The sequence below is a fragment of the Dermacentor variabilis genome, chromosome 3 (genome assembly GCF_050947875.1).
Source record: "Dermacentor variabilis isolate Ectoservices chromosome 3, ASM5094787v1, whole genome shotgun sequence".
Lineage (NCBI taxonomy): Eukaryota > Metazoa > Arthropoda > Arachnida > Ixodida > Ixodidae > Dermacentor > Dermacentor variabilis.
In genome coordinates this window covers 218,212,765-218,219,980 of record NC_134570.1, presented here as the reverse complement: position 1 = coordinate 218,219,980, position 7,216 = coordinate 218,212,765, and the positions used below count along the sequence as shown (strand labels likewise).

At 47.4% G+C, this 7,216-nt stretch overlaps 1 long non-coding RNA gene across 2 annotated transcripts; it reads right to left on the bottom strand.

Annotated features, from left to right (window-relative positions):
• Nucleotides 1-287: 287 nt before the first annotated feature.
• LOC142576645 (uncharacterized) lies at nucleotides 288-2,339 on the bottom strand. 2 transcript variants are annotated; one of them, XR_012826906.1, is made up of 3 exons: nucleotides 1,616-2,339; nucleotides 738-812; nucleotides 288-669 (listed from the first exon to the last, which is right to left on the bottom strand). It is a non-coding gene; the product is annotated as an uncharacterized LOC142576645 (long non-coding RNA). The 2 variants fall into 2 exon arrangements; XR_012826905.1 differs by having other exon boundaries at nucleotides 738-2,339.
• Between the last annotated feature and the right edge of the window lie 4,877 nt (nucleotides 2,340-7,216).

Sequence of the window (7,216 nt, the reverse complement as noted above, 5' to 3'; positions counted from 1 at the left end):
ATTCAACGATCGAATTGTTTACTTCCATTTTTTTTGTAACACTGAGGACTACATGGAACTTTATTTTGTATATGTGAGAGAAGTATGGATATCACGAGCTTAAGCCAATGTGCGATACACAGACAAAGCAGCTGCTACAACATGAACTGCATTGAGGGCCACACAACACATACGTAATTAAAGGTGCAAAATATAGGTGGAAGCTTCAAAATACGCTCTGTAGCACTGCAAAGTATAACATATATTGTATGTGTACAATAAATGTTCAAAAGAACAATGCATCAACGTCCCATTTGCCTTCAAGTTTATTATGAAGTTCAAGTTTACTGAAGTTTATTATGAGCATATGTACAACAGGAATCTACTGACACACCCGCAGTCAAGGTGGCTGTTCGAGGTGTGCTGGCTGCCTCAGTGTAAGAAAAAGAAATTGGGTGAATGTCGACACCAGTACCACTGCTTCTTGCCTCTGACCTGCATGTGCCTCCGCGACATCTTTGTGCACAAGTGTGCTGGCGTGGCGAGGCGTAGGAGTCATCCGAGAGAAAGAGTATCGTTTACATGGAGAAGTGGCTGATCACATTGCTTGTCCCTTTCCCTCAAATGTTTCCTTGGCGACTAGGGTGACACATCCGCAGTCAAGGTGGCTGTTCGAGGTTTGCTGGCTGCCTAAACGAAAGAAAGAGAAAGAAATTAGATGAATGTCGATACCAGTGCTATTGCTCCTTGCCTCTTACCTGCATTTGCCTCCACGGCCTCTTGGCTTGCGGAGTCTATATGAGGGAGCTGTTGTGGCTAGGCGTAGGCATTGTCTAAGCAAAAAGAAAAGGCCATTCAAATGGGGAATTATGGAAATAAATGCAGTTGTTATGTCTGCTTCTTGCACTCTTCTTGCCTAAAATTTTTCAAACATAGTGTCCAGAACACACCAGCACTTTGACTGCTTCTGCTTTTTACCAGCAGGTGTTGCTGCGACATCCTTAGTATGGCTGCGCGCAGCATTGTAACACTTGGTGGAGGCATTTGAAGTGGTAGCCAAAAATATGAAGAATCATCCTTGTCTGCATGAATGCTTTCAATTTCTAAATGCAATGGTAACTATCACTATTAGTGCAAGGCCCCCCACATCTATGCGGCAAGTGCCATAGCTTGAAACTGAATTTTTCCTTTAGTGTTTCACAAGCGTATAATATGGCCACATTAGATTTGATGTGTTTGTTTTTATTTATCCCAGTGTGGATAGAGCATCATTAAAATGTTTTTTATTATTGCGTGTCTTGTTTTTTGGTTTATTTCTGAATTTATCAAGCAGCAGTGTCATGATGCGAAAGTGACTCATGTAATGGCAATCAGCTTTTGTTTTGCAGAAAAACAATGCATTTCCTGACCCATTGTTTGACATCCCCTCACTCGCATAATTTTGCAGAGTATTCTACCTATAGTGACTTGCTTGACCTCCACTAAAGAGTTTTGCATTTTGAAATAGCATTCTTTCCTTAAAATCATTCAACACTTCTCATAATTTCTGTACCTTGGGCTTCTGATATTCTGCATTCACCATTTTTGCTTGTTTCTGACTAGAAATGTCTTCTTTAATTTAGAGCTTAAATTTTACCTTTGGAACACACGGAAGGGCTTGCCATTGCATATCTGCATAAAAGGGAAACATGTTTCATTAAACATTTGCAAAATCCAATTGAAGATTGATGAATGCAGCTTGCAGCGTGATTTGACTGAATGAGCCATAAAAGCAACTCATCTCACTTGGTAAATTAAAGCACATATTATTGTGATGTACAAGATATGTTACACTAACGTGGTGGGTTCTCTTGCTTATACAGCAAAATAATCGGTGCGCGAGAAAAAAATATTTTTGCATACCCCTTGTACACACTGATTTAAGGAAAATGAGCTGGAGCTGTCCACATGATCTACTTATTTTACCTGCGAGTATGGTCAACAAAAATGTGTCCCAGCTGCTTAGTGGTATTTGAGATTATGTCAGTATTGCATATGTGCCTGTTGTCTAAAATAATTGAATTTTGAAAATGCTCGCAGGGATCTGATGTGAATATCTGCAGTTTATGGATACATGTAAAAGACTCAGCATCAAGTGCAAGTGAACGGTCCCACAGGCGCGGAGTCGATCATGGAAATAGATTCGCCGCACAAATTTGTGACCAGAAAAGATATTCCACATGAAATGGCATGCAAGGAAGTGTTGAAAATATTGCACAGTTAGTAAAACGCCTACGCTATTAATATGTGGGTTGCAGCACTCGTTATGCAAAACGGAGGTGAGGCGTGCAGACAGGACACAAGAGTAGAGAAGTGGACAACACGAGCGCCGTCCACTTCTCTACTCTTGTGTCCTGTCTGCACGCCTCACTTCTGTTTTGCATAATGAATCCTTACCAACTAGCTCAGCTTTCTGTCATTCCAAGTCTCGATGCACTCGATTTCGTCCGCATTAGGCACTCGCCTCTTGATTACTTCGTGGCACAGAAATACTCGGCATCACACTGTTTATCTGCTGTGGCCTTTGTAGAAGCATGATTGTTCAAAGTGCAACAATTAAGCAGATTCTATGAGTTGCTTGTGGCTTTGCCAGCACAATTCCGGTGCGCTGGTCCTCCTGTCCAGCAATTTCCTACTGAAGGGAAACCTGCAAATAAAAACACCGCTCCGCATGTAGAAAAATGCTCTACCGTGACGCTTCTCAAACGATTGTGATGCACCACAAGAGCTGCATACTCGCGTGATATTCTCAACAAGGAGATACATTCGTTTACTTACATGTGACGGTGTATGCCAGAGCACTTCGGGGCTTCGGTGGCACATAAGGCACGAGTGTGCCATAGCGTCCGCTGTCGACGCGCGATCGCATGTCAAACCTAAGCTGTGCGAAACTACTACACATCCAAAAAACAGATTCGAAACCGAAATTCGCGTCATCTTTTATTGCATGAATGCGTACATCGTGATTTACATAAGTCACAGACTTAGCGATCGCTTTCTGTAAACTTATTATTGACGTACCATCTTCATAAAGCCATCAGGTATGCGTTTTTAGATGACAAACCATAAGGTGACCTGTACTTGTTTTCAGCTCTTTCAATAGTAATTGCGCTGGCCACATTGACCAGTAGCAACAGGGCGGCGCCCTAGAGGTTCCCACTTTTCCGGCCCAGCTTTTCCTCTAGAGTTGTTCTACTAACTCTATGCATAAATGGATTTCTCCGCTGTTTCTGCGCATGCGTGAGGAGCAGTGGTCGCGAGAGAGAAATGTGGGGACTTTCGGTCCTTGAGATTTCTATTCGCCTAGGTACCATAGAGAAGGAAGTTGTTAGCTCCGTTCGTCCCTAGCCGAGCTAGCAACGCAATCGACAGAATGCGTGGCCGCCAAGGCGAAGAAGCCGTGTCCAAGTTGAGTTTGTTGCTATTTTGTTGTGACGGTAGCGTATTAAATTTTTATGGTCGCAGGGGGATACGTTTGGAAGTGATGTGTCTTCTCGGATGACTTTAGTGGCAAAGCATTACATCGTGCCGATGCATTGCTCATTAGTGTCGTTGAGCGAGGTCAGCATACCGCACACTTTAAGAGATTCGCGGGAACGGAAACAGTTTATGAATTCGACTGCCGTGCCGATACGAGTTTGTTGCTTTTTTTTTTCTTGCGGCGGTTTCATATTACATTCTGATAGTCGCAGGGGGATACGTTTGGACGTGAGGCGCTTTCTCAGATGACTTTAATGGCAAAGCATTACGTCGCGCCGATAGATTGTTCATTAGTGTCGTTGAGCATACTACACACTTCAGGGGGATCGCGGGAACGGAAACAGCTTATGAATTCAACTGCCGCACCGATGCATTAGTTCTTCATGTAACTGATCATACGACACACTTGGAGATTCGTGGGAATAGAACATTTTGTACTCTGTATGTGAAAGTACTAAAACTTGCGTGGCCATGCAATCTGAGCCGTAGATCGTTGCATGAGCTGTACAGCCACACTGGCAAAACACTATGCCCTGCGGATGAATACGGAACAAATGTATGCTACAGAAAAATGATCGACATGCAATTTCATAGCAGTAGACCTTTGTGAAAGCTGTACAGTAACACTGATATTGGCTACGTGGTTAGTGCAATGAGCCAGCTCTTCCAGATTCAGAAAAGATTTAAGACCGGAGGAAAATTTCTCAAACTACAAGACGGCATTCTGATTTGATAAATCATAGTTTGGATGTTTCCAATAGAAGCACCTGCACCAATGGCGCTTGCGGGGAGCATGGTAGTTCATGGAAGAGCAAGCACCGCTCGCGGGTTTCTCTTTGCCTGCTGCGCTTAGCTTTCTTGACGAAAGGCATTGGTTTGACGCGTTCCACTTGACTGCCGGCTACGTGCTACTTTTATGCTTCCCCAGTCGTTATAAGTGCTCCAGGCCCACTAATCGTTCGGCACTCGTTCACAGCAGCGTTCAAGAGGGCTGCCATCCTTTAGGCCGAAGAAACAAATCACTGCGCAGCGGGCCGCAATTTCTATGTTTCTGAAAGGGTGGTGCGAGAGTGGCGACTGCAGCGAAGCGAAATTTTCACCTGTGACGGCAAGTGAGAAATTTCCCACATGCCGAAGTCTGGACGCTCTCCGGAGCTGTAGGCTAAGCTTGCGGATGTTGCATCTGGGCCGCAAGCCCCAAGGGTAGCGTTGGCCTGGCGGCCTGGGGCACAGCTGGAAGCATCCGAAGGTCCTGGCAAAGGATGAGTCAACTGCTAACAGAACAACTTGTTTATTATAGAATCGCAAAAGAGCGGCCGATCAGGTCGACCGAAGTGGAGAGACGGGAGAGCACGTTACTCGACGGAAGAATTCGGAGCCTCCCTTGGCGTCCTGGGGCAGCTGCTTTTATACTCTCGGAGTCGAGGGCAAGAAGGAACGGCTCGAGATGAGGCGCACGTGACGGCGGCGCACGGACAAGTTGAGACGAGAAGTGACGCATCCGCCGGGCCGGCTCCGGTCAGACTTCCTCGCTTCACAGTTGGGGAGCTCCTCTCCCCGGCTGCCGCGCTTTGACAAGCGTGGGCACCAACATGTACACACACACACACACACGAAGACACGTGGCATTGAAATACTTGGCAGGAAGCGTTGCGGCAGCGCTGAACGGGCCAAAATGTCCGCCGCTTTGAACGAAGCCCCGGCGTCCGTAGCATCCGCGCCGGCTATACCGCACGTCGGAGGCGAAACGTAACAGACCGCCCCGCCGGGAGAAGGAGATACCGATGGTCAGGGGACTGCATCCGCTGTCCGGAGGGATGTCGCTCGATGATGCTCATAACCGAAGTCGATCGCCCCTCGGCGTTTCTTGAGCGCAGCGCACCGAGAAGGCCTCGTTCTCACGTTCAGGTTCACACAGGACCCTGCAAAGTGACTTCGGGAGAGTTGCCATTTTTTCTCTCGTTCCCAGGAAGCGTTAGAACTACGCCGAAACTCAACCGCTCAGTCAGCAAGCACGACACAACCCTCACTAAGCCATGCCAGGCTCTTTCCCCTTTTATACTACTGCCTAGTTTGTTACAGTAGTCTAGCAGCACTCAGAACGCGACCACAAATTAGAAAATTGCGCTAGAAAGCACGTCATGACTTTGAAACACTAAACAAAAGCAATATGTTAAATATCCTGCCTCAGGAAGAAAAACATCAGTAACAAATAACTTTGAGGCTGATTCCTACGTTAGGGACCTCGACTTAATTTAAGCCATCGCCGTTACCGTTGAGGCTCCCCTTTTTGTAACGCACCTCAAAGGAATATTGTTGCAAAGCGAGGCTCCAGCGCAGGAGGCGGCCATTTTTGGAAGAGATGGTCTGCAGCCATTGGAGAGGGCAGTGATCCGTATCGAAGCATGCGAAGCGGAGACCGCAGCGAGCGACCGTACACCAGCTCAGCTGGCGAAAACCCCGTAGCCGCATGCGGCGCGGTCCTTAATGCAAACATCACCCCAGGCAGACACAGCTCCCAGTCAGTTTGTTGTTCAAACCACAATGCTCTCAACACGCGCTTCATGACGGAGTGGAGCCTCTCAACGGAATTCGACTGTGGGTGGTACACTGAGCTGTGTAACAGCTTTACCCCACACCGTTCGAGAAAGGCTGTCGTCAAAGCGCTAGTAAACACTGTACCCTGATCTGACTGGACTTCCGCAGGAAAACCAACTCGCGCAAATATGGACAGTAGTGCATTGACTATCTCAACTGAGCTGAGTTCTTTAAGCGGCACTGCTTCAGGGAACTTTGTCGCTGCGCAGATCACAGTCAAAATGTGTCTGTACCCCGTGGTTGTTACCGGCAGAGGTCTCACTGTATCAATAACGAGCCGTCTAAAAGGCTCCGTAATGATAGGTACCAACTTCAACGGAGCCCTCGGTTTGTCCCCTGGTTTGCCCACCCGCTGACAGGTGTCAGATGTCCTCACAAAGTGTTCTGCGTCACGAAAACACCCTGGCCAATAGTACTCTTGCAAGAGACGGTCCTTAGTCTTCTTAACTCCTAGGTGTCCGGACCACGAACCTCTATGCGACAAGCGCAACAGATCCTGACGGTAGCACTGAGGCACGATCAGCTGATCGAACTCCACTCCCCTGCGGTCTAGATACTTCCGGTAAAGGACCCCACTTCTTTCCACAAAACGAGCATTTTTCTTGGCGATACCTTTCTTGACATTGCAGCGCATGTTTTCTAGGCTGCAATCCTTTTTTTGCTCGGCTATCAAAGCCGACCGGCTGACTTTTAGCAACTTATTAAGTCCATCTGACGTAGGCGCGATGAGCAAATCTGCAGATAGCTCTTCTAACTTTCCCGTGTCGGGCATTTCCTCTCCAGTATCTGGTGCCTTCAACGCTACATGCTCAATTTTATTCAGTTCGGACGTGCTCTGAATATCAGCTTGCTGCGCCTCCGACGCTTTCTCATTGTTCGACAACGTCGGCCCCGCAACTACCGCCTTTGTAGCGAGCTCCCGAACTCTCGATCGGGTTAAGGCCTGAACGCTAGCCTCACCAAACAAAAGCCCCTTCTCGCGCAGGAAGTGATCGGACCTGTTCGAAAATAGGTACGGGTACTGGGGGGGGGGGGGGGGGGGCAGCATAGATGACACTGCGGCCTCCGTCTCAAGTGCTCCGAAAGGTCCTTCAATAAGCACTTTTGCTACGGGCAGACA